Raw genomic sequence first — 27,998 nt, 5'->3', positions numbered from 1 at the left:
GTGGAAATAATAATAAATCAAAAGTTTATTGCAGACAAAAATAAATCTTCAAAATGCCTACGATTTCCAGATAGGATACCCTTATATTTTGTATTTCTTATGTTCTCTTCTCCCAGAAACCTCCCAGAAGCAGATGCCTCACCTCTTTTGCCAATAATCCTTCTCTGAATTATTGTGCTGAGCATCTTATGTGACTCATGATTAAACTGTTTCATGTGTAATTGTATATCTTCCGATGGAATAGATGCACCCTGAGAACAGGTGCTGCATCTTCCAATCCAGTGTTTATTTCCTTGTGGCATGAATTTAACTGTAAAACTAATGACTGAAGGAGCAAGCTTTCTTTTCTTTTTAAACTTTAAAAAAAATTTTTAACTGACACTTTGGAATTCTACACGTTTATAAGATACAATTTGGTGTTTTGGTACATATATATGTTATATAATCACATGAACAAATCAGGAGAGTTAGCATATCCATCACCTTCATGCATTTATCGTTTCTTTGTGGTGAGAACATTCAAAAGCCTAACTTCTAGCTATTTTGTAATATATAATATCTTACTGTTAACTATAGTGATTCTACTGTACAACAGAGCACAAGAACTTACTTCTATACAACTGTAACTGCGTACCTATTTGGCCAGTCTGTCCCCATTCTCCCCTTTTCCATACCCTCCCAGTCTCTGGTAACTACTATTCTACTCTCTGATTCTGTTATATAAACTCTTTCTTTTTGGCAGATTCTACATATGAGTGAGATCATGTGATATTTGTCTTTCTGTATCTGGTGATTTCGCTTAATATGATGTCCTCCGGGTCCATGCATGTTGTTGCAAATGACAGGATTTCATAATTTTTATGACTGACTAGTAGTCTATTGTATATACATACCACATTTTTAAATCTATTCATTCATTGTTAGACACTTAGGTTGATTCCATACCTTGGCTATTGTAAGTAATGCTGTAATAAACATGGGAATGCAGATACCTCTTTCACACACTGATTTTACTTCCTTTGGATATATACCAAAGGAAGGGTTCACTGTATCATATGGCAATTCTATTTTTAATTTTTGGAGAAACTCTCATACTTGTATTCATAATGGCTGTACTAATTTACAATCAATTGTTTGTAAGTATTCTCTTTTTCTCCACATCCTTGCCAACAATTGTTTTCTTTCTCTTTTTGGTAATAGCCATTTTATCTGTAATGAGGTCATATCTCAATGTGATTTTGATGTGCATTTCTTTGATAATTAGTGATGTGCAGCATTTTTTCCTACAACTGTTGGCTATTTGTATGTCTTCTTTTGAGAAATGTCTATTCAGGTCTTCTGGACATTTTTTAATGTGGTTATTTGTTTTTTAGTTTTTTTGGGGTTTTTTTTTTTGGCTGAGTTGTTTAAGCTCCTTATATGTTCTGAATGCTAATCCTTTGTCAGATGTTTACAACTAAATTCTCCTGTTCTGTAGGTTGTCTCTTCATTATATTAATGGTTTCCTTTGTTATGCAAATATTTTTTAGTTTGATGTAATCCCTTTTGTCTGTTTTTGCTTTTGATGCCTGTGTTTTTGAGGTCTTATTTTAAAAATGCTTGTTCAGCCCAATATCATGACACATTCCCTTGTTTTCTTGTAGTACTCTTGTGATTTAGGGTTTTACATTTGAGTCTTCAATTTATTTTGAGTTGATTTTTGTATATCGTGAGAGATAGGGATCTAGACTCATTCTTCTGCATAATAGATATCCAACTTTCCAAGCACAATTTATTGAAGAAACATCTTTTCCCCAATGTATGCTTTTGGCTCCTTCATGCAAAATCAGTTAGTTGTAAAGGTATGAATTTTGTACTCGTGCTCTCTGTACTGCTCCATTTGTCTATTTGTCTGTTTTTATGTTAGTACCATGCTGTTTCAGTAGTATATTTGAAATTTGGTAGTGCAATGCCTCCAGTTTTTTTCTTTTTGCTCAGGATTGTTTTGGCTATTAGGAGACTGTTGTGGTTCCATATAATTTTAGAATCTTTTTTGTATTTCTTTGAAGAATGTCATTGGTATTTTGATAAGAATTGTACTAAATCTGTAGATTGCTTTTGGTAGTATGGCCACTTTAACAAAATTAAATTTTCTAATCCATGAACATATTTTCTAATGGGCTGTCTTTTCATTTATTTATGTTCTCTCTAACTTCTTTCATCAATGTTTTTCATCAGTGGTTTTCAGCTTAGAGATATTTCACCTCTTTGCTTAAGTTTATTCCTAGGTGTTAGCAATTAAGAATTGTTTTCTTAATGTTTTTCAGATAATTTAATATTAATCTACAGATATGCTGATTTTTTGTATGTTGATTTTGAATCTTGCAAATTGGCTGAATTTCTTAGTTCTACCAGTTTTTAGTGGAATATTTAGGGTTTTCTCTACATAAGATAGAGACATCTATCTACCCTGTCATCTACAAGCAGGGACAATTTATGTTTTTCCTTTTCAATTTGGAGGGTTTTTATTTCTTTATCTCACTTAATTGCTCTGGCTAGGGTTTCTAGTATTATGTGTACTAGGCATGATGAAAGTGAGCATCCTTGTCTTGCTCCTGATCTTAGAGGAAAAACGCTCAGCTTTTTCACATTAAGTATAACGTGAGCTGTGGTTTTTTCATATATAGACTTTATTGTGTTGAAGTACATGCATTCTACTCTTAATTTGTAGTGAATTTTTATCAGGAGGGGATATTGAATTTTGTCAAATGCTTTTTCTGCATCTATTGAAATAATCATGTTTTTCATCTTTCTTTCTGTTGATGTGGTGTATCATATTTATTTATGTGTGTATGTTGAACCATCTTTGCATTCCTGGGATAACTCCCACTTGATCATAGTGAATGATCCTCAGATAACATATAGCAAGTCACTGCATTTCTCTGGGCTTACACGTCCTCTTCTGAGAAACGGAAGTGTTGGGTTTGAGTACTACTTTCTCTTCTAACTGATATTCTATGATTCTGTGAATTCTTATGTAAAAATACCTATGAGTAATCTCCAGAAAAGAACAGCTCTCAAACTCTAAGATGCCTCCCAAATCTTAGTGTAAGCAAAAATGTCTTAAAGATAGATATGCAGTAATTGGGATGAAACCATAAATTTTTGAAAACAAAACTTCTGAATTTGAAGGAAATAAGTGGCAATCTTTCAAAAGTCACATCTGTTTCTGAAGGCTACAGTTTTTCTTCCCATATTCTGACCATTTAAATGCCAAAACTCAAAGCCTCTTTTTGGATGTTCTATGTGTGACACCCACAATACAAGCATGTGGGTTCCTGAGACACTTGTCTGCCAAGTAGCCATGCAGTTTCTGAACTGCGTTGTGAAGCATCTTTCAATGAAGAGCATCTTATATGATTTCTCAAACAAAATTCTTAGGTTTGGACATTGATTAATTTTCTCTGACTGATATTCACTGATAAATTTTAGATATGAGAAAAGCCTGTTTTAAGGGTCCTTCCGTGTCTTTCCCATTTCGAATTTTTCTCTTTTCTTCCCACTCCTCCCACTTCAACGTAAGGACAGGATCCTCTGTAGATACTGCTGGAGTTTGTATGTTTAAGGCTCAGAGATTGTATCACTTGTACTAATGTGGTTTATTACCTTTTGTCTCTCTGTGTGCTCCCATTATTACTTATAAAGGCTGAAAATTTCAGATAAAGTACTTATTTACAGCCTACTTTGGGATTAGCTGGGACCTAACAGACCAATTTACAGCCTACTTTGGGATTAGCTGGGACCTAACAGACCAATGGGACCTCAAAGAGGCAAGAGAATATGCACCAAGAGAAATCAAGCGTGGAGGGAGGTAAGATGGGAGAGACAAGCAGGGGACTTACAGAAGAGATGTAGGGAACATACTCTTCTTTTCGCCTTTGGGTGTGGACATCGGTGAGCATGTTATCTGTGGTAGTGGCAGCCAGCTTGTGATCTAGAGAGCATAGACCTGAGTATTGAGGCCAGCAAGCCGGACACAGCTAAGGAGAATGATGGAAGCACTTGGATGATTGATGGTGTCATTATCACGTTTAATGAATAGACCCTGGGACCCTCTATATCTTGCTTAGTGACAAAAGAAACAAGCATATTCTAAGTTGTTTTAATTGAGGTATTCTGCTAAATACAGCTAACATCTTTCTGATTCAAGTCCAATGTATACTTGGTGAGAATTTTCACCCTCTGCCTCTTGCGCCATGTTTTAGTTCACAACCACACTAGAAGTGAGGTGATACATTCTCCCTAATTTCTAACAGTTGGGGGAAATTTTAGATATAATAAATAAAATTTAACTGTGAAAAGTACATGGAATAACTATTTATATTTTGAAGCGTAAGCCAAAATTTATTTACTTTGCAATTGTAAAAAAAAAAAAATCACAATTTTGTTTAAGGTAAACCTAAAATTAAGGAAAATTTGAGCACTTGGTGAGGTCAAACAGGAAACACTAAGTCTCAGGGCTAAGGGATGTAAACATACTTTATTACAAATAATGTTTAAAACCAAGGCTAGTAATACCCAAGGCATTGGAGTCATAAAGCTTGTCCTTCGTCCATTGGATGGGCTGAGGTGAATGTAAATGCAGATAAATCGGGAAGCACACTTATTTCTTCCTGGCTTTCATCTGAAGCACTCAAAGATCTGGAGAACAAAACTAAGCAGTAATAGTCACATATCTTGATTATGGCCTTTGTATTTCTTTAGTTACCTGCCTGGCCTCAAGTCATCGCTTTCAAAAAGTATTGTAATTAGCTAAAAGATGGCAATTACCTTTCCTAGTTTCCTGTGATAAACAAGTATGTTCCTCAAATCTCGTAAGCAGCTTCAGTACTACTTGAGAGAATTGGGGGAATTTAAAAATGGCATTTTAGTTATCACTAGTTAATATTTTGTTCAGTAGGGAAAAAATTAATTTGCTTAATCTGTTGGAGGTGGTATTTGTCCCACACTAGCTGACCTCTGTGATCTACTGGGATCTACTCATCAGTTCTAGCTCACCATGTTGAATATATTGCTCTAGATTATTACTTTCATACTAAAATTACAGAGAGAGAAAAGGAGTTTAATTATTGAAATAAAATTTAAAAGTATATTATATTTCTGAGAAATAAATGGAAATTATTTATTTGGAAATAGTTAAATGGAAATTAGAGTAACATTCATTACTGAATTGTTGTCCACAAATGCATTGTGTCCCCTGGGCTAGGCTGCTTTCTTGGTAGCAGAACTCATTGCTAATTACTTTCATCAACATGTCAGACTGAGGCTGAAAAAAAAAACCAGTGTATTTCAAAATGTCTTCTCTCTTAATTAATTATGACAGACTAATTTGATTCAATCTTAAGGCCAAGTCGGAACTTGGCAATATTTTTTTAAGATGTTAAGAGGAGCAAGTTTATAAAGGCATGGAATGAAAGTAAATGTCCTTCCACAGTTTTTTTTTTTTTTTTAAATAAGGTGTCCAAACAATTTTCCCAATTTTGCTGAACTAGCTGTTATAAATATTAACTTTTTTTAACTGACGTGATTCTTCTGCTATCATTAGTGAACTAGGGAAAATTAGGTCCAGATGCAAAAATCATTTGGCAATTATTCAAATGGTTGGAGTGTCTTTCCCGGGAAAAATTATAAAAAGTGAAGTGTCAATGTTGGATGGGCACATATTTATATATTTATCAGTAATTGGGTAAAGAGTGAGCTTCTTTCTGATACTGAGTGTGCTGAGGGTTCTTTACACAGAATATTGAGTGAAGTCATTCAGTTCAACTAGTATTTATTATATCTTTACTGTATTTATGGGAACCACCCCTTCTGTCCCACCCACACTCAATCAACCAGCTACAAAAGTGAGATTACAGATAGTTTAACACTCAAGAATAAACACATCTGCCATTTATTAAAAGCTCTTGGGTGCAGTGCTTGAACTCTTGAAAAATCAGGCCCAAGGAATTTATAAATTATATCCAGGAAGGAATTGAATCAGGATTCAGACAGTGGCTTATTTTGTTATTCCATAACTGTGCTCTTAATCTTCCCTATAACTCAACACACACACACATGCACACACACACACACACACATGCACACACACACATGCACAGCACAAGGAAAGTTGCTGTAGTGTTGACACTAACTGCATTGAAGGGAGAAAAGAAAAATACATTCTATAGGAGAAACTAATGAGGGCCAAAGCCAGTAGGTCTGAAAGCTTCTACCACCACATCCTCAAAGGTTTTGGTGACTGTTACAAAGAAAAATTATGAGACATAACTGTGGGCTCCAAATTGAAAGTGTGAAGACAAAGTCACGATGAACTTCCTGCACCTCTTCCTGTGAAAATGTATTAGACACTAACTGAATAAATCCAGTACAGATAGGACCAGAGCACGATCCTATTTTATTTTCTTTAAAATACTTATTTACTTAAAAAATGTAGGAAATAATTTTAGATACACACTTTGTAGTATACATGGGTCTTATTTCCCATTTTATTTTTTAGAATAAATATGGTTAAACCAGGAAACACATCATGGCATGCTCAACTAAAAGATTTTCAAAACTCAAACATTCAGAAAAATATAATATCCTCTTTATATTATTTAAGTATTATTCAATTATATCATAAAGCTAGTTGGAAGTGAGGGAAATTATACAAGATTTGAAAGGGACAATTGTAGAAGTAAACAGGACAGTAGATATAAACAGTACCAAGAATGATGCCTAGCACATAGTAGGTGCCAACTAAATATTTGATAGATTATTAAATAAATGGCAATGGCTGTGTATTAAACTATTTGAGAGTATATGAACATTTACTACAGTAAAAAATCTTATTGGTCATTGACCAAACGTCAGTGTCTTGAAATTTTATTTAAATTATAACATCTGAAAATATCATTCACTCTGAAGAACATACAGGAGAAAAAAATCTAGCATTTGAATCATATACTAACATGCTAATTTTTATAAATAATATTAAAAAGGTTCCCAGTAGCTTGTTTCATTTTAGGTAACATTTTGAACAAATAATCATTAGGAAATTCTTCAAAAATATTAATTATTGCCTGTTTTATAGAGAGGATATTCATGAGGTCAGAGAAGAGCTTTCCTATTTTCAAAATGCTTGGTAGATTTTTTAACATTATAAAATTATTTTAGAAAAAAATCTGTCTTTCTTCAATGTTTCAGAAATGAATGATTTTTATAAGAGTCTAAATCTCCTCAGCTGAAAAATAGTTTTAAATGGAATTTCACAAGACTGATTTTAAAAAAATTTAGAACAAAAAGGGGTTTCTTAAGCGAGGTTCAGATTCAATTTTATTTTAGTGGTAGTTGCTCAGTGACTTGCATAAAATAAATTAGTCTTGTTTAGAACAACAGAAAGTACATAATAGAAAATGTAGTTAAGATTGATTTTAAAGTAAGACAGCATGGTTGCTTATCTGACAAAATAATAGAAGAAAATATTCAGCTCATCTTTGTTAAATTATTAATCTAGTTCCCTTTTACAAAATTGTTAATATCTGTGGCCGAAAAGGAGAAGGGATGTAAAAGCCAGACTTCTCTAGTCAGCAGCCTGGTTGAAGAATAAAATTATGTTTACTCACACACATTATATTTTCATTAGGCTTATTGTAGTCCAAATAAAAGATATATTTCTCATTATTGATTATTTTTATATGAAGTATGCAACAAATACTTAGTTAACTTTTTCCTTTTTAAACTATTCTCATATATTTTTCTGGATGAGTCAAAATAATCTAATGAATCCATGCCATTTGCATCAGAGTTAACAACAGATGAAGTGCTGATTTTATGCAAGGCACTGTGTGTGCTAGGAATTGGAGCTATATGGCGACTCCGTACTCCAGAGGCTGCTGGCCTACCTAATAAGAGCGGAATGAAAAATGCGCTCAATTATGAGGTTTAACAAAAGAAAAGCTCTCTCACCTCTGCTCCACATAACTGAGGCTCATCCACTGACAGAGTCTGCAGCCTTCTCAGAACTCCCTTAGCATTCTCTCATGCTTTCTTGTTGTATGAGGAAAATTATAGTGCCCCTTGTTCCTGAATATTTATTTTTCTGTTCTCAGAAGGTTATTTTAGTCACATGGAATCTCCTTCAGTAATCAGGAGTTTCAATATTTTTTTCTGGATTTTTCTCTCAGGCATACTTAAGGCAGGTTGAACACAGAACCCATATTAGCATGTATCCACATGAGCACACTTCTCATGTTAGCACATGCCTGATATCAGTTCATGACCCATGTCAGCTCATCCCAAGTTAACTGGCATTCCATTTTAGAGCACGTCCCATGATCGTTCACATCCCAAGTTAGCACATGTCCACGATCATACAGACCCCGCATTTAGCCATCTCCCAAGTTAACACACACCCCATATTAATGCATACTACTTACTTAATAAATGTAAGAAATAATTTTAGATACACACTTGGTAGTATACCTGGGTCTTATTTCCCATTTTATTTTTAGAATAAAGATGATTAAAGCAGGAAACATATCATGCCATGCTCCACTGAAAGATTTTTAAAACTCAAACACCCAGAAAAATATAATCTCCTCTTTTTATTATTTAAGTATTATTCAATGATATCATAAAGCTGGTTGGAAGTGAGGTAAATTATATGAGATTTGAAAGAGACAATTGTAGAAGTAAACAGGACAGTAGACATAAACAGTACCAAGAATGGTGCCTAGCACATAGTAGGCACATCCCAAGTTAATGCACAGCTTAGGTTAGTGTGTATCCCATGTTAGAGCAAAGTCCCATATCATTGCATGTTCTTGTTAATGCACATCCCATTTTAGCCAATCTCCTGTGTTCACACACACTCAATATATGCACATGTGCCATACCAGTGTATATCCCATTTTGACAAACACCCAATGTAAGCACATGTACTGTGTTAACATACAACACATGTTAACGCCCACCCCCTGCTAGGGCACATCCCATGTAATGCATACCCCATATTAGTGCATGCCCCAGGTTAGTATCTGTCCCACATACAGCATACCCCATGCCAGCACATGTGTGCACATCCATGTGAGTGCATGTCCATGTTAGCATACATTCCATATTAGTCCATAACTCATATTTCCTCACATTAATGGAATCCAGATCTAGGGAATCCCGAGCTGTGCAACTTCTATGTGATGACATCTGCTATGCAGGCCCCTGATCTCTTTCCTCCTGCCTCCCTTGGTGCATGTTTCTACACGACTGTCACCTCACCATTTGACAAAGGCTTCTGTGCTCCAGTCCTCCAGTCTGTATTCCGGCAGGAAGGGAGATAATGGGACAGATGTGGAAACAGCAACTGTCTATGTTTATGCTTTTGGCCAGTACAAAAGAGTACAAAAGAGCTTAGAAATGGGATATTTTACCTTCTACAGACTCTACAATAAGAAGAGGTAAGGGCGAAATGGGTGAAAAAATGGAGATAGTTTCACCAACATACAATGTCAGCAGTGATGGAAATGTATGCGTATCCCTACAATTTACCTGAATGTTAATAAGAGTTATCACTAAAAGCTCTTGGAAATTCTGTAGAAATTGGGAATTTTCTCTCCCTTAATATTAATTAAGGCAGTGTTTTCTTCCTAACAAGTGGAGATAATTTTTTTAATTAAGAAATCTAAATCTTCTGAGAATTATATCCAGTTGTCAAAGCATCTGCAAACACTCACTATGACACCTGCCAAGTAAAGAAATTGTAAAGACCTTGGTTATGTCATTCTCTCACTTGCTTTCAAATTTGTTTACTTCATTTCTCTGGATCTAAAGGTTGATTCAATCAGTTTTGGAAATGTTATTACAACTAACTCTTTGAAATGTCCTGGGTTTTATATATTTCACTGATAGACTATCTGATGTCTGTTTTTCTCTCTATTTTTTTTTTATTTGGTGTCTCTAAGTGTCTTGCTCTGGGAAGAAAAATAGCTATTGACCTGAGGCTGACTCTAAGATCGGTATCACTCAAGAAAAGCAACTGTCCTTTATTTATTTAATCATTTGCTTGACATGGCTCTATCTCAACATTTAAGACATAAGACAGCTGTAGCTACCACCCAAGCTTTCCACTTGGTGCAGTTTCAAGGATGAATCCAGTCCCTGACACGTCCCAATATGGTGTCTTTCCCCACCTCCAGCTTTTTTGTTCTGCATGTGTGCTGGTGCATGTGGGCTTTGATTAAAAGTGGCTTCCTCCTGTTCTCTCCTATCTGAATGTGAATATCAACAGGCATCTGAGGGTGCTAAGAAAGTAACAACGGCAGAGTTTCTTTTATTGGCTTTGTCCTCTAATATTATAGACTTACCTCATGTCAAAGACACAAAGGGAAAGCACTGATGACTCTTTAAAAACAGCATTAATAACGTGGAAAAAAATGGAAATTTTTTTTCCATGTTAAGAGCCAAGGAATAAACACAGAGTTCATTTAAAGAGCTTAAAGGATGAGCAGATGCAACTGTAGTGAAACTGGCTTTTTTTTTTTTTTTTTTTTAAAGGACATCATCAGAAGTTAAGGGCTAGGACCAGAATCAGTCAGCTGTATAGGTTTGTGCAATTTATGCCTATGGATAGCAAAAGAGGTGAATCAAAACAATCAACATACAGGCAAAGTCAGTCAGCTGGTTCTGCAGATTCTTTAATCCTCAGTCATCCTGCCTTTCATTCTCACCCACTATTATATTTTGCTCATTTTGCAAGGCTCCAGCTCAGAGGCCATGTGTGCAAGGAGGACATGTTTGAGGATCCCAGAGGAAGAATCTAGAATCTAAGAAGCAGGAGTACTGATGCTTTGCAGAGAATCAAGTGGCCTAATAAGAGGCAGCAGGAGATGGTAGAAAAAGCAAAGTGTTTGGCATCCGGTGACCAAGGTTCAAATCCTGACTCCACCACTTTCTCCTGTGAAACTCTGGGCAATCATTGCACCTCCGTGAGACTCAGTTTCCTCGTCTTCAAATTGGTAGAAATAACAACTACCCTACAGAGTTATTGTGAGGACTGAATTTGATAAGATGATGTGTATAAAGAACACAGAGTAATGTTCAATAAATTAGGGAAATTATTAAGAATAACTCAAACTATGTCAACAGGAAGCTCAGGATTCTAGAGTGTTACATAATGCTGTGATAGGGACAGGTGTGATTTTAATTGTGTTTCTTATTTTCTATAAATAATTATCTGTGCTGAGGGTGGAAGCACTTGCTTTATAGCTGTATGTTTGAAGCTCCTCTTTCTTCCTGTAATGACAGGTAGCAGTGCAGAGATTTTCTTTGATGTCCATCATTTTAAATCTTTTTGATTAATTATTCCATAGACAACATTTTCACTGGTGAAATTTGCATCTTATTTCCTTCATCTCCTTTTTGCCTAGAAAGCTCATTACAGAAATTTAATGATAATCACTTTATAATTACTGTATTACATCAATTGATGTCACATCAAGCCTTTAACAATATTATTTCATATAAACCTCATCAAGTCTCAATGATAACCCTTGATGTCTCTATAGTGACTAATCTCTTCTTGGGCTCTTTGGCTTCCCCCTACCCCAATACATTTGAAAGCACTTTTGGATGATAGATGGTCTTAAATCCTACCCTGGTCATAATCCACAACACCCACAAATGTCTTGTAGAACCTCCTTTCTCAGTCACAGCTTTGTTTCCCTCCACAGACAATTACTTTCCTCCTCTCCCCTACAACTAACTTGAACTCTTCTTTCTTCCTTTCTTTTTTCTTTTTTTTTTTTTTTTTAGTGAAAGGACATCAAAAAGTAAATAACAGTTTCAGAAACAGTGCTGCTTTGTGACCTCCCTCAGGGCTGGCCTGTTATCATGCAATGTCAATCCCATGCCTTTTATTCCATTATCACGGCTTTGCTACCTGTGTCTAGACAGCTTTGTGTATTCCGGACCAGACCCCCAAATCCATTAGAGGAAAACTATGTAAAAGAGAATAGGACTCTTTCCAAGAAGATGTCTCTTTTATTTCTACCTAACCTCTTTGTGAGATTCTCAGTAAGTCACCTCACCGTTGTTGGGCTTTAAGCTTCTCATTTGTGATATGTGAAAATTGGATGGGATAGTGGCGAAAATTCATTACTGCTCTATGTTTTAAATATGTATTTAGTTCAATCTATATTCTAATTGTTTACAAGCTAATGGAATCTCATCACTAGCTTTTATGTGAATAAGAAAATTCTCTATCATTTGTTGAACATTACTATATATAAAATTTTTATTAAAATATAAATATTAATCTATTTTATTAATATAAAATTAATTTTTATATGTTAATAAAGAAGTGTTCACTGTCCATGGACACTTCTTAGTAAGGCATGTACCCAGTGCAGTAGGGTGAGTAATACAATTCAAAGGTTCTTATTATTGATCTCATTTCACCTTATTCTTATAGATAGACTTCTGTCTATCTATATATGCCTATATTGATTTTTAATGTAAATGAGACTCCATTAGAGTTGTTCAGTACACAATCTAAACAATTGTATCCCAGCCCTTTGGGAGGCCGAGGTGGGTGGATCACTTGCAGCCAGGAGTTCAAGACCAGCCTGGCCAACATGGTGAAACCCCATCTCTACCAAAAATGCAAAAATTAGCCAGGTGTAGTGACACATGCCTGTAATCCCAGCTACTTGGGAGGCTGAGGCAAGAGAATCACTTGAACCTGGGAGGCGGAGGTTGCAGTGAGCCGAGATAGCACCACTGCACTCCAGTCTGTGCAACAGAGAGAGACTCTCTCTCAAAAAAAAAAAAAAAATTGTATACAGTAGCCCATTTAAAAAATAATTTTATGTGGTGGCCCTATTAAAAAGCAAAGAAACAAACAAATGAAATAGTCAATACCAACGCATGAATTACTAAGTACAAGATAAGTATCAATGTGGTGAAGATAAAAAAGAGAATTTCGGGTAGATGAATACAGTTGCTGATGTGCTGATGGGACATGTGGCAAGAGGTCAAATGTATCCCGGAGCAGAGATGGCAAGCAGGTTGTGTCTGGCATGCCACTCCAATTTATAGTGACTGGATATTGTTTTCAGGAGGATTCAGAGGTTGCACCCTGACAGCAGAAGCAAATTCTGAGTCTTTAATGATGGGTGAGAGGAAGTGTAGAGGGCATGTATTTGCCACCTCTGTCCTAGAGATAGTTCACTGTCCATGGACACTTCTCAGTAAGGCATGCACCCCATTTGACTCAGTATAAGATATTCTGTTGAGGAGTTGATATTTGTGGTAGAGAGTGTACAAGGGTGAGTAATATAATTCAAAGGTTCTTATAATTGACCTCATTTCACCTTCTAATACTTGTTTGTCTGTTCTCACATTTGAGTAAGTCTACAAAATTATAAAACACTCAGAACCAGTCTTGATCTTGGAACCTATTGGTTCTGCTTGAGGATCTCCAGGGATAGAGAGATCACAATCTTCTTATGCAGACATTTTAAATCAGAGAGTATCTCTTCTTTATGAGGAAACTCCATCAACTTGTGCTAGTTCTACTCCTTTACACAACAAAATAACAACAACAACGGCAGCAAGATTGGTCTCATTCTTTCCCTGAAGGGCAGCTTTTTCAGGTATTAAAACCCAGTCTTCATGTTCCTCCAAAGCTTCATCTCCAGGTGAGGCAGCCTTCATGCCCTGCACTGTCCCTCCTGTGGGTGGAGTGCAGACATGCCAGTCTCTCTACTCCAAGTCTACTACTGTATATCTCAGTCTACTAAATGGTTGCTTCTAAAGTTCGAACTTTAGCTGTAATATGAATAGCAACAAGAAAGAGGACAGAAAATGCTATTACTATTTGCTAAGATCCCATCAGCTGGGTGCAGTGGCTCACACCTGTAACCCCAGCACTTTGGGAGGCCTAGGTAGGCAGATCACGAGGTCAGGAGTTCAAGACCAGCCTGACCAACATGGTGAAACCCCATCTCTACTAAAAATACAAAAATTAGCCCGGTGTAGTGGCGGGTACCTGTAGTCCCAGCTTCTCAGGGGGCTGAGGCAGGAGAATCGCTTGAACATGGGAGGCAGAGGCTGCAGTGAGCAGAGATTTTTCCACTGCACTCTAGCCTGGGTGACAGAGCAAGACTCTGTCTCAAAAATAATTTAAAAAAAATTAAAAAAAGATCCCTCAACAGTTTTGAAGACCATATTACACTGAAAACTCATATTTGAGTTTACTGTCAATCCAACTTTCTAGGTTATTTACAAGTAGTTATCCACTAACAAAATGTGTTCCTTTCCATAATGAACAATTTAAATGTATCTAATATTATTTACTAAGTCTCAGTTCCTACAGTGGACCAAAGATTCATCCAGCAGGGACAATGGCACAAAAATGATTGAAATACCCAGGAAAGTAAACCCAAGAAAGGCCAGTTTAGCCTCGGGAGGGTCTGAGGAACCATGATTACCAAGGAGGCCTGGATTGGACAAGTTCTGAGCCTCTAGTACACAGCACAAGCATAAGAATACCTGGGAAAGAACTCCAAATAGAGTAGAATGTCTTCAGTGTAGACATTCTAAAAATCTTAGTTTGAATAAGGATATATTTTTGTACCAATTTTGCTGAATATCTTCCTATTGGCCTGGCTGGCACCAACTAAAGCATTCTAATTTGGTAAAAAGAATTCCTCCCATTAGTACATTTGTTTGGATAGGACCACAAATTAAGTCATCTTGTGATAATTTTTAGCAAACCCTAACTGTTCTTTACATTGTAATATTTTTAGGCTTTGGGAGATCATTTGATCTAGTTCAGAGCAGAGGATCATTCATACCTTTTTGGAAGCTCTCACTGATCATAGAATTCTTAATGTTCCCCATTTTCAATTTATGTTTTTAAATGTTTTTTAATTTTAAAGTTAACCCTCAAATATAGGCCAGGTGTAGTGGCTCACACCTGTAATCCCAACACTTTGGGAGGCCAAGATGGGCAGATTGCTCGAGCTCAGGAGTCCTAGACCAGCCTGGGCAACATGGCAAAATCCCATCTCTACAAAAAACATGAAAAATTAGCCGGGTGTGATGGCACACACCTGTAGTCCTAGCTAATCAGGAGGCTGAGGATTGAAGAATCACTTGAGCTCTGGAGGTCAAGGCTGCAGTGAGCCATGATCAGGCCATTGCACTTCAACCTGGGAAACAGAGTAAGACCCTGTCTCAAAAATAAATAAATAAATAAAATAAAATATAAAAATGAACAAACCACAGAAATTTCTGCTCTAATATTTTATGATCTCCAAATCTGCTCCCTGGGAGAAACTCCTATTTAATGATTTAGATATATTTACTTGGCATTTCTAAATAATATATTTATGATTTTTCCTCATAATATTATTGAAATTATGGTTTTGCTGTCTTTGGCACCTGAGGCTTCTGTGGAGATGTCTGATAACATTCTGAACTCCATACATTTTTAGCCACTGTGGAACCTTTTAGGGAATTCTCTTTATATTTGGAATTCTGAAATTCCACAGATATGCCCCTAGCTTTGGATCTATTTTCATTTATTGTGCTGAGCTAATAGCAAACTATTTCAGTCTGAAACTTAGTGTCATTTAGTTTTCAGAAATTGCAAGTTATGGTAAAGGCACTTATTCTCATTAAGTTCATCGGAAAAAAAATTTCTATTTATTCAGAGCAATTCTAGATTCTTTGAGGCTTCAGAGATGCTGTTTTGTGTAGTCACAATGGATTCTTTCCTTTTTTTTTTCTTTTTCAACGTTTATTTTAGATTCAGAGGGTACATGTGCAGGTTTGTTACCTGATTATATTGCATAATGCTGAGGCTCAAGGTAGAAATGATCCTGTCATTCAGGTACTGAGCATAGTATCTAACAGCTTTTCAACCCTTGCCTACTCCTTCCCTCCTCCCTCTAGTAGTTCCCAGTGTCTATTGTGGCCAAGTCATGATGGTTTCTAAACTCATACCTCACCCCCTTCCACTACATACCACGCTCAGTTCAAACTTTATATGTTTTTTCAAGCCCCCTTCCCTTTTCCCTTATGCCCATTCAAATCCTATTGGTCACCAGAGTTGGACTCAAGAGCTATAGGCTCTTGGAAGAACTCTGACAATTCTAATTCTTATTTCTCTATTATTTTCAGAATCCGGTTGTCAATATTCTATAGTTTAACATCAAATTATACACATGGCAATAGGCGTGAAGAGCTGTAAAGTTATTAGCTTTTCCTAAGCTATGCTAATTAATCAAAAGATTTCAGGTGTCTTAAATAGCACACTATGTTGATAATAATCATAATAGACTACAACTTTAGCTTCCTAGATAATTTAATCTTTTTCAATAGCTTTCACTTGAAATCTTCCTCCACCATTACAACTCCAAGATAAACTGCACAAGTTACTTCAGCTTTCCAAAGAAAAAAAAATGTTACACCATTATAAATCACTAGGAAGTTTTCTTAGAGAAGAAGACAACTTTTTGAATGCTATTTAAAAATTAAATTAGAATTTTAAGCCTTTACTTTCTCATGGTGATTGAAATAAAGATATTCTCTGATTTAAAAAAAAAACTTAAATCAATTTTGGTGTTCTCATTGAGTTGCAAACTTTGTTATTGTCCCTCTAGCACAATATAGATGCCATAAACTATGTTTAAGTAGACAAAAGAAGTTACTTCCATTGGATGTTTTAAGTTGGATGAGACTTTTAAGTTCTCATGTTCTATCTTATGAGTGCATTTTTAATTTAAATGTATTCTCAATCATAGCTTAAGAAAATTCGTCTTCTCATGAACTAAACAAAGTGCATTAATTTCTAAAGTAAAGGCATATTTTATAAATTCATCCAAAATGTTCTTAGTAGAGGTCTTTAAACATTCTACTTGTATTAGTTTTTTAAACATATTCAATTGCATTGCAATTATATAGAGGCTTTTTTAGTATTGGAACACATGAGGTGATTGCAAATTGCTCAGCTTCCATTTCCAGGCACATTACTAGAAGAATCCATGTAACATAGTTTACCCAAAACAGAAGCTTTCAGGAAGGCACTTGATGAAGAGCATGGAGACCCAAACTTCTGAAGGTTAAGTCAGACAAAGATAAATTTAATTAAGTATAAAAAAGTGGGAGTGTGAGATGGAGAAGAAAAGAAATTCTAATTTACACACAGTACTTTGCAGGATAAATGATCTGCTGAGATAAAATGCCAACTTTATAATTTTCATATTCATGGCAAATCCTCACTTTGAAAGCCTTCATTTTGAAAGACTGGGGAATCTGCCAGGCAAGAGGGAGGGGGTTATTTCTGGTATATGAGTGACAAAAATGAAGTGTCAGATTTCTGAACATATATCATCTTAAGAACAAAACCTATTGATTCCTTCAACAGTATGCTGAGCAGAGATGAGATCAGCATTCCACAGGGGATAAATCTTCCATTGGGATATTTCTTACAGAAAGATCAGGCCCTTCTCTCTTTCATGTCTCTTGAGAAAAATGTTCAAGATACTCTAGAAAAGGCGTTGGAAAAATAATCCTAGAAAAGGGCTGGTTACTCATGACCACTGACCTAGAATGAGTCTTGAACCCAGATTAGGCCTAAAGAGAGCCAGAGATAAGTAATTATATTACGTGACACTCACTATGTGCTAGGTATTGTTTTAGATGACATATAGATGGATAGATAATTAGAAGGTGGATAGATAGATAGATCCTTATTTAGTTTTACAATACAACGCTCTTGAGAGGAGATAGGTAATCTTATTAAGATCCTCCTGCAGATCCCCATGGGGACCTGCATCTGAAAATCTTTGTTAACTAAATGACTGCATCAGTAAGCACTCAATCAGAAAAGCAAAACCAATAAGAAATATATATGTGTGTGTGTGTGTGTGTGTGTGTGTGTGTGTATAAAGTTGCCTTTAATAGACGTTGGACCACACTCAATTGTAGAAATTGGTAAAGCAATTTCTAAAAGAATATGGCCTTTGCATTGTGATGCTAGAATTTGAAGTCCACGAGTCAGGAAGTTGAGAAGAGTTTATACATGTCGAGGGGGTGGGGGAGATTAAGAGTAAATTGGAACCCACAAGCACAATTTGGAGCCCCAGGAGAATAAAGTAAAAAAACATGTGTCAGTTCTTGTTGCTTCTGATCTTAGGGGTGTAGGTATCCTGCAGAAGCTGGGCCCCTTTACTATGGAGCAAAACATGCACATCTGGCCCAGAGGTCAGAAAAGATACAAGAGGATCCAGAAAAGATGGAGCAGTTGCAGATCTAGCGGCTGTCTCTCACCAATGAGGTATATCAGCAGGTCCCTCACAACGTGCAGAAGCAGCTCAGTGACTAATGCTCCCCTCCTATTCTCCAAATCTCACACAGTAATGTCTTTTGTAGCTCCCCCTAACTGGAAAAGGATCTCTGGGAACCATAGTTGACATCTTACACATATCCAAGGTGACACAAAGCTACCACAATGACATTTCTGACCAGGAAGGGTTACCCCAAAAAATCTCATTCTTAACCCCTCAAAACATTTAATTCACTATAGGGAAATTGCCTATTTAATTATCTTTCTATTTCTAGACTAGAATGCATCTGAGGGCAAATATGTGTGTCTATCAGTGTTATATGTCTAATACTTACTATAGAACTGTAGACATAATGGGCAATTTAGTAGCTATTTTGATAATAAATGAATAGGTGAATAAGAGGAAAAAATGACAGCAAAATGATTTCAGATAACAAAAAATATTTTCAGATGGCTTAGGCTCAGGACTCTTAAGTGCCTCACTCAGTTGAATATTTACAGACAAAAAAGAATAAATGCATCAATAAATAAAGGAAGCCAAAACTTGCCATTGAAGTTCACAAAAACTTACTGCAGGCAAAAGTAGTCACAGGAATAGCAGCCATGGTAAGTGACCCCTAAGTCTTGTTTTATCAGTGAGATGTTGATAGCTCAGAGGCAGATATTGTGTCCATTCTCCTTTTTAATTATCTATTGTGCCTTGCTTTCAAAAGAGATGATTACTGATTGACAATCATGAAAGGAAACACATTCGCAGTTTGATGCTTTTGGTGTGATTTAGTGTTTTTCTCTCTCTCTCTGAGATAAATTTTCATTGTTTTGTAGTATGTTTGAATTCCTTATCTTGATAAACTACAATAAGACTTTCTATTTGGGTTTTAGCATTTCAAGGAGAGGTTGGCATACTTTTTAATTGATTCTGTTATTTTTATCAAAGAAGAGTTGATGCCGATTAAAGGGTTTTCCTTTCCTTTAGTATTACCAGATCTCATTTGGGGCATGGGTTCCACAGCTTTTGAGACTGTTCTTTTTATTGAAGCAAAACTAAATTATTCTTTGCAATATCTTGAACCAAAAATGGAGATATCATTAGTTCCACACATGCAGTGGTATTATACTCCTGGAGACTACCAGCCATGCCTCTGACAGTCAATGTTGCCATCTTCATTAGCTGAATATAATGACCTTTAAAAAGAACATCCAAATTTTTGGAGCAAGCTTAAATGTGATTCATCCAAAGATGTAGCAGACAATAAGGATGGGGTGTCTCTCTGGAGACAAGCATTCACTGTAAGGTTTTTGTTTTACACCATTAGGAATTTTACTAGGCATTACTCTAGGTGGTGATTCTTCAGTGTGTCCATATAAATGTGTGTGTGTGTGTGTGTGTTGCTAAAGCCTGAATATTTGTGTTCCCCTTAAATTTGGTGGTTGAAATGTAATCTCTAATGTAGGGGTGTGTGGAGTGGAGGCAGGGCATTTGGAAGGTGATTAGGTCATGACAATAGAGCCCTGTGGGACTAGTATCCCTCTTAAAGAGACCCTAGAGACCTCCCTCACCCCTTTAACCATATGAGGACACTGTGAGAAGAAGTCCATCTATCTATGAGTCAGGACGTGGACCCTTACCAGTCACTCAATCTGCCATTGCTTTGAGTTATTTCCGTCCCCCAGAACTGTGAGAAATAATGTCTTTTGTTTATAAGCCACCCAGTGTATTTATTTATTGTTATGGTGACCCAAACAGACTAATACACGTATACACACAAACACACACACACACAAACACACACACATTTGTCAACAGAACCTATGGTTTTCCCAGAAGAAAGTGGCTTTTCTTTACTTTTTTTAGTTTCTTCCCACAAAATCTATTGTTTTGTTTTGTTTTGTTTTTTTGATGTTTTATTCACATTTCTGAATCACAGTTTTGAGCAAAGGCTGGAAATTTAGTACACTAAAAAAAAAAACATATAGGTATAACCCATGCCAGGAAGGAGGCTCCCAGTGGCTAAAAGGAGAGGACTTTCTTCAAAAGCCAGTCAGAACCACAGTGTGTGAAGCCCAGTTGCATTTGGAGTATAGTACTATGCTGCAATCTCAGGGCACTGCCATCGTTACATCATCAGTTGTCTACTGAGCACCTTGCTCATACCAGGCAATGTGACAAGTGCTGAATGCAGAAGGCAGAGCTGGACATTGAACATCTATGGAGCTTCCCAGGGCACATTATACACCTTGATTCATCTTTGAAGTAACTATCAGGATCTCAATTTAATACATGAACAAATTAGTGTTCTTAGAGGGTAAGTGACTTTCAAGAAAGCAGTGGAGTCAGGATTCCCACTCAAACCTATCTAAACTTAAAGCTGTTCTCCTTTGTATATTACACCACAGTTACCAAAGCCCAGTTAGAAAATCAACGTATGTGTAAGTTGTAGTGAGGTGGAGATCATTGTATTTACTGAGGTTTCTCTTAGGTTTTACTATACATTTTTAGAAGAAATACTTGGACAAACCCCTTGGGATAGTATATTACTAAGTAAAAAATTATATCCACCAAACCAATCTGTATGGCAAAATGAGAAGGATTTATTTTGCTCTTAGAATGTGGGGGTGGAGACTGAGAATACAGGAGTTGGAGGAAGCTAAAAAAGTAGTGGGGAAATGAATAAGATGGTGGAAAACTGCATTATGTATTGCACTCTCTCCCGATGATACACAAATGTTCAGTTGCAGAACTCATCAATGCTTGAAATCAGTGAAATATTTATGAAAAAGTAGTTCAGGAATTTAAATGTCCAAATCCAAAGTGGAAATAAACATAAAAGTCATGTGCAGTGTCAAAGATGGAGGCCAGTGGCCAAGAGAAAGTAGATCTCCTAACTTGGTAGAGGTCATTGCAGAGGCTATAGACTTTCAAGGGCAGTGCAATTGGGACTTTTAACCAAGTTTAATTTTATCTCTGAAGGACAAACTATAAAAGGACAACTTGGAATACCATGTGATACAGCTTAAAGCACCTGAGTCCTAGATCTCTAGTGCAGTGAGCAGTCGGAGAAAAAGGTCATTACTATCTGCTGGGCTGAGAGAGATATCTCAGAGGAGGTGGGCCTTGACCAAAGGTTGAGTGATAGGTGGTACTAACCTACGCAGAGAGGAAGGAGGCTTCCTTCCATGTAGATGGGGCAGAATGAGCAGAGTTGTCGGTGGAGGGTTGAGTATGTATTTTCAGAGATACATTACGAAAAAACTTAAGTGAAAATTATTTAAACAAAAAAGGAGATTTATTGTCTCATGACATTGAAAAGTCCGGATAGCTTTGCTGACATTAGGCAAAGCTAGAAACAAGTTCATCAGTAATATCTCTCTCTTTCTATCTTTCAGCTTACTTTTCTCCATATTAATTTAATTACTGAACAGTCAAAATGTGTAACTTAGTAATTTAGCTTCAAAATATATTTTAAAACATTTTTTCTTGTCTCCTTTCTTCTCTCTCAAGATGTAACATTAAAACAAATGGTAGAAACCTTTTTCCTTAGTCTTAAAATATAGCCTTGAAAGATACTTTAAAACTCCCCTCCCTTCCTTTCCCACTATGTACTCCTTTACCTCATGCACTTTTGCAAAATTCTAGAGATTACCTCATTTGCAAAATTCCAGAGATTACCTCAGGGTAGCCAGTCTACAACCCACCCATTGCTGAGATGATACCAGCCTGCACTGCAGAGGTACCGTGGCTTGAGATAGCCACGAGAGCAAGAAACACAAAACTTATACTCAACATCCCTCCTGCATGCCTTCCATTCCAAGTTCCTTTTTTAAAAAGTCCTCTTCCCAACCTAAAGTTTGAAGGGGTTTCTGGAAGCATAAGCTGGCTGCTTGCCCACTGCTAACTCTGGAAGTAAAGTCACCTTCCTTTCACTGCACTTTTTATTGGCTTTGCAAGTGTCAAGTAGCCAAGTCTGCACTGTTACGAAAATGGTGGCAAAATGGTCTCCACTAATTCTAAGCCTAAAATTCTCTATATAGGTTAGCCCTTCAAAAGTGAAGACTCTGTTTTGCAAAGGTCTAAGAAATAGTCTTGGCCTGAACAAGGATCTTATTTTCCCAACTTAAATCACATGCAAGGGGGATTGGAAATTTTTATTACTCAATAAAAAAAGGATTTAAATTGTGACACTGGCATTGAGACCAGATGGCAGGTGAAAGCTGGAAGAGACTCAAGAAGACTGTAGGTGAAGTCTGAAAGGGTAAGGAGCAAACTCTTACTTGAAGTTAAAAGAAAGGAGAATTTTGATACGTAGTGGCTGAAAGTTCAGCGAAACTGTCACATCTCATAAAATAGAAAATATATTGAATGAACTTGATAATCTAGTTAAAGAAAGTGTTGAAGGTGCCACCTGCCTTCTTCAAGCTGTGTATAGTAAAATTAGAAGAGGAGAGATATGAACTAAAGAATGAGCCAATCAGTTGTCTGTCTAATGGAAACTGGAAGAAATGTTAAATGCTCAGAAAAGTCTGTTCAATCAGTAGAAGGTTCTCGAAGTAATAAGCAGCCTCAGGGCAAAGATCAGGTACAGACCTCAATTGTAAGATCCTTTGTTGAGACCTCAGAGCTAAGTCAGTGCTTTATAGACACTTCAGGCACATAAAAGTCACCCAAAGATTCTCAGGCGTGTTTCTAAGAGTCCTCCGTTAAACAGTAGGGCTTCTAAGAACCTTAAGAGCATTTTTCTGCAGGAAACTCATAGGGTGTTTAAGGTCAAGAAGGGATTATTTCTGAGAGTTGTAGATTTGGCTTTGGCTTAACTGAGTGGATTATAAAAGGATAAACGGGAAGTTCATAATCATTTAAAAAATTGTATTGTAATGGTTTGTATTACAATACCAAAAATTGTATTGTAATATTATAGTTTTTTTTTTAAGTCCCAGTTTTGACAAACAGGAACACTATACAAAATGAAGACAGGCTTTTGAGTTCCCAACTTTCCATGGGCAGAAATCAGATGAGATGGCCACAGTAGTCCTCCTTTATAGATGTGGAATTCTTTCCAAGACCCCCCCAGTGGATGCCTGAAACCATGTGTAGTACTGATCCTGGTTGCTGTCTATTGGAACACATTTCAGTTCATGTCTTCCACCCACAAATTTAATGCCTTTTCCAACTTAACCAAGCATATATTATACACTGTAGCTGTAACTTTGAGGTTTGAGGTTAAACAGCTAAACTAGAACATATTTCTTTCCTTCTTCACAATTTTATGGATAGAAGTTTCGTTCTTACTGTAGTCCTTGGCAACCTCAGCATACAACTTTTTGCTTTTCTTTATTAAGTCAAGAACTTTCATTGTTTTACTTAAAGGAAGTACTTTACAGCTTCACTTTGGCATATCCAAATTGCCAGTATCACTTCTCTAGTGCTTTGGAACTATTATTAAGTAAAATAAGGGTTACCTGCCAATAAGCATTGTGTTACCTACATGGTGGATATGACAGCCGAGGTGTCTACTAAGTGAATAACAGTCAGGTAGTGTAGATAGCAGGCACAGGCTGGACAAAGGGATGATTCGCACCCAGGAGGGATAGGGAAGAATTAAGCAGGATGGCATGAGATTTCATTATGCTACCAAGGAGGTCATGCAGTTTAAAATTTATGAATTGTTTCTTTCTAGAATTTTCCATTTAGTATTTTCAGACTACAGTTGACCAGGAGTAACGGAAATCACAGAAAATGGAACTGTGGAGGAAGGGGTGACGACTGCACTCTGTTACAACCACAGATTATTTCTTATGAAAGATGACTCAGAAGGTAGAACCAAAAGTCATGGAGAGTAATACCCAAGAAGTGAGAGTGAGCCTTAATCACGAAACTACCCACAGGTGTCCAGCTGAATTTCAGGTGATTTTATCCAGTGACTGCTGGCTGCCTCCCTTTTGCCCAGTTTTTGAATGAAAGCTTTTGTAGCAGATATTCTACATCTGTTTTGACATTATATGTTGTTATCCATGGGGTAAATTACTTGTTTTTTATAGAGCATGCTTCTTCAGATGTAGAGGAATCACAGTAGAAGAGCACACACAAGGAGTATCATACACACGGGAACTAATTTAAATGTTGATATGCTGGACATTGAACCTGGCAATAAAATGAATGAGATTTACTGTGGGTGGAGGGAAGGTAGGTGTCTCCAAAACAGGTGAGAGTATTTTAGATACGGGAGAGATATAAAGTTTGTTCTCAGAAGATGAATGGTTGCAGTTTAACTTTTTTTAATAATTGTGATTTTTTTTTTTCTCTTGAGACAGAATCGAGTTCTGTCTCCTAGGCTGGAGTGCAGTGGTAAAATTACAGCTCACACTAGTCACAGCCTCCTGAGCTCAAGCCTTCTACTTCATTCTCCTGATTGGCTGGGACCACGGGTACATGACACCACACCTGGCTAATTTTTTTTTTTTTTCTTATTTTTTGTAGAGACAAGACCTCGTTATGTTACCCAGGCTGGCCTCAAACTCCTGGCCTCAGGTAATCTTCCAGCCTTGGACTTCCAAAGTGCTGGGATTACAGGCCTGAGCCCCTGTGCTTGGCCTATGGATTTTTGACATTATATTCACCAATATGCTCACTCTTCTTTGAATCTACATGGGCAGATGACTTGCATGTAATCAGTACAGTGAAACAGAAGAGACACTGCGTGATTCCCAGGCCAATTGCAACTTCTACTTGATTTGCTGGAATACTTGTCTTTGGAGCCTTAAGCTGCCGCATAAAAAGTCTAACTACGCTGAAACATGCATGCTTTCAAGAGGCCAAGCCACATGGACTCATCACATGTACACTTTAGGACTAGCAGTATTAATCTTTCAGTCATTTCATCCTGGTGCCAAATGCACCAATGAATTATCACTTCAAAGATTTTAACCTCCAGCCATTGAGTCACCCACAACTTTGAGACCTAGACATTATGAAAAGGATGTAAGCACCCCACTGAATAATAACAAAATTTCCAACTTGCAGAATCCACAAGCACAATAAAGTGGCTATTTTAAGCAACTAAGTTTTGGAGTAATTTGTCACACCATAATTTGACCTTTAAAAGAAATTGATCTGTAATTTAGGACAAACTAAACAACATATATTCACCATCAGTGGACAATGATTATAATAATTTAAGTGAAACAAGTGTGATTTTTAAATTCATTTCTTTTTTATAATTGAAGTAGAGAATGTAATAATAAATAAGCCTAGATATTTTGGTTAAAACTATTACTTTTTGAGTGGAATTCACTTTATATACCATTTCAAAAGAGGGTATGCAAACACCTTCCTTGCTGCCATTTCTCTTTATATTCCTCTTGGCAGATTTTGCCATATTAAGCCTTAATTTCAAAGTCCATACCAAGATTTATTTCCCACTTTCCAGAGTGTCTCAAGAAATGCTCAGGCACAGAACTATTGCTAGGCCCTTTGAGCATCACACACTTGCTGACAATGAACGCCGCCCTTTGGAGATGTCCTTGGAAGAATTGAGATTTCAAATTGTGGTGTTTATTAACTTCATATTTTCTTTAGTCAGAAGACAGGGCCTATAATTAAACCTTGAACTTTTACAGTAATGTGCTCCATACCAGCCTGGACCTTGATCTGACGTTGATCAATCTTATTCCACGTTGCTGTATGTCAGTATCAGTATAGAAGTTGCAGTGCTTTCCTACCTTTTAAAAAGCATGTTCTTTGATTTTAGAAAAAAAAATGTTTCAAAGTAAGTGTGACATTGATAGTTTTGTTATTTTTCTGAAGCATCACATCACAGAACTTGAGATGCTTCTCCAAGGTTGAACAGTTGGTTAACTACTCATCCAGGACTACCACCCAAATTAGAGAATTTAAGAAGTAATTTAACAAACATTTATAGACCACCTCTCCAGTGCTAGGTTCTGGGTTAGGCACCAGGGTTACAAAAACTGATAAGATGTTCCCCCTTGTCCATGGGAATCTCAAAGCCTATTACAGAAAAGAGCCTTTGCAATTAGCCTGGTAAGTGATAAAACTGAGATCTGAACCAAGTGCAATGAGATTCCAGGGGAAGAAGCAAATGGAGTCAACAGGAAAAGCTGGTATGTTTTAGGCAGAATCACTGAGTAGAAAAATGATATTATTGGCTATGACCCAAGTGGGACCGGTGGGAACTTTAAATGTGTTCTACTCTCGTGGAGGAGAATGGGCAAGGACAACGAAGTTTCCAGAATGTTGAAGGAATGTGGGGGAGATGGGGGTGGTGGCTTCAGTGTAATTGGAGTAGGGCCCAATAAATGCAGGTAGGGACATGAACAGGTTAATAGCTAGGTGTCCCTTTAGACAATTATAAATAAATTGATATTAATATAAATACACACACATACAAACACACACACACACGGGCATATTGATTTATTTTAAAAGTTCTGGCTTATTGTTAATTGGGATAAAGTTCAAGGAGAGGGATTGTTAAGGAGCTGCTTGGTTTAAATTATAGTGAAAAGTACGCCTCTACCCTGAATTCACCTCTAGCCAAACTTCATTCCTTGGTTACACTCATCATAGATGGAATTATAGTGGCCAGAGGATGAAATTCAGGCTTGCATTTTGGATGTTTCGGCATAGACTCAAAGCAGCCCATCAAAATATTACTTGCAATCAATGTAAAATTTTTCTGAAATGAGCTGCTGTTCGTAAAATAGTTTGTTTTTTTTAAATAACAACTTGAGCCTTATTTTAGTGCTCTTTATATGTTAGTGTCCTGGACAGCTAGTTTCCCATCAGGCCTTTTCTGGTTGGAACATAGGGAGAAAAATGGAAAAATGGCAGGTGACAAGGCTGATGGTGAGTAGCCATGCATGTCAAGTTACAACATTTGGATTAAATTCTGCAGCTCATTAAAAAAAAAAAAAGGTGTGTTTATGTGTGCACACAGCCTGGCATCCCCTCCATCTGGCATTAGTTCTTTAATGCCTGGTGAACAATCCAACAATTTTTAGTTAGTGTATAACTTTAGGGATAGGTAAATCCAAGGAATACCCTAACACCCTGTTTTAAAATTCTCCATTATAAATTCAGTGGTTTTCATTTTCTTTCAGCTTCCTTCCTAACTGTAGGTCTGCCTCTCCATTCTTCTTTCCTAGTTCCACCTTTTACCTCCAGTCTCCCTAATCTATGCTCAGGGCTTCTTTCATAATACTGTAGAGATTCCAAATTTATTTTGTCACCTAGAGACCAAGTAACCTTGCCTGCATTAAATCAATAAAGCCAAAATATAATATAATTTCTCAAAATATTCCTCTTGTGAAAGGAATCACTTGAGCCACTTAGAATCACTGCACCACAAGTTGTTCCAAATATCTTGGCAGATAAAGAAAAACAGACAACCTAGCACAGTATACAGTCAACAGATGATCCGTAAATAGGATCCGTAACAGTTATGCTTCAAGACTAAAGTGGAAAAAGTGTGTCTTACCATAACTCTGTTCTTACAGTGATAAGTTAGGGAAACCTTAAGTTCTTCATCAGAGGAAGACTTTACTGAATGATATATCCCCATTAGATTTATTTTTTTCTACTGAATTTATTTTCCTCCTGTAAAGAAAATAC

The sequence above is a fragment of the Pongo pygmaeus genome, chromosome 8 (assembly GCF_028885625.2).
Source record: "Pongo pygmaeus isolate AG05252 chromosome 8, NHGRI_mPonPyg2-v2.0_pri, whole genome shotgun sequence".
Classification (NCBI taxonomy): domain Eukaryota; kingdom Metazoa; phylum Chordata; class Mammalia; order Primates; family Hominidae; genus Pongo; species Pongo pygmaeus.
The sequence above is the reverse complement of the archived record's forward strand: the minus strand, read 5'-3'. Positions refer to the sequence as shown.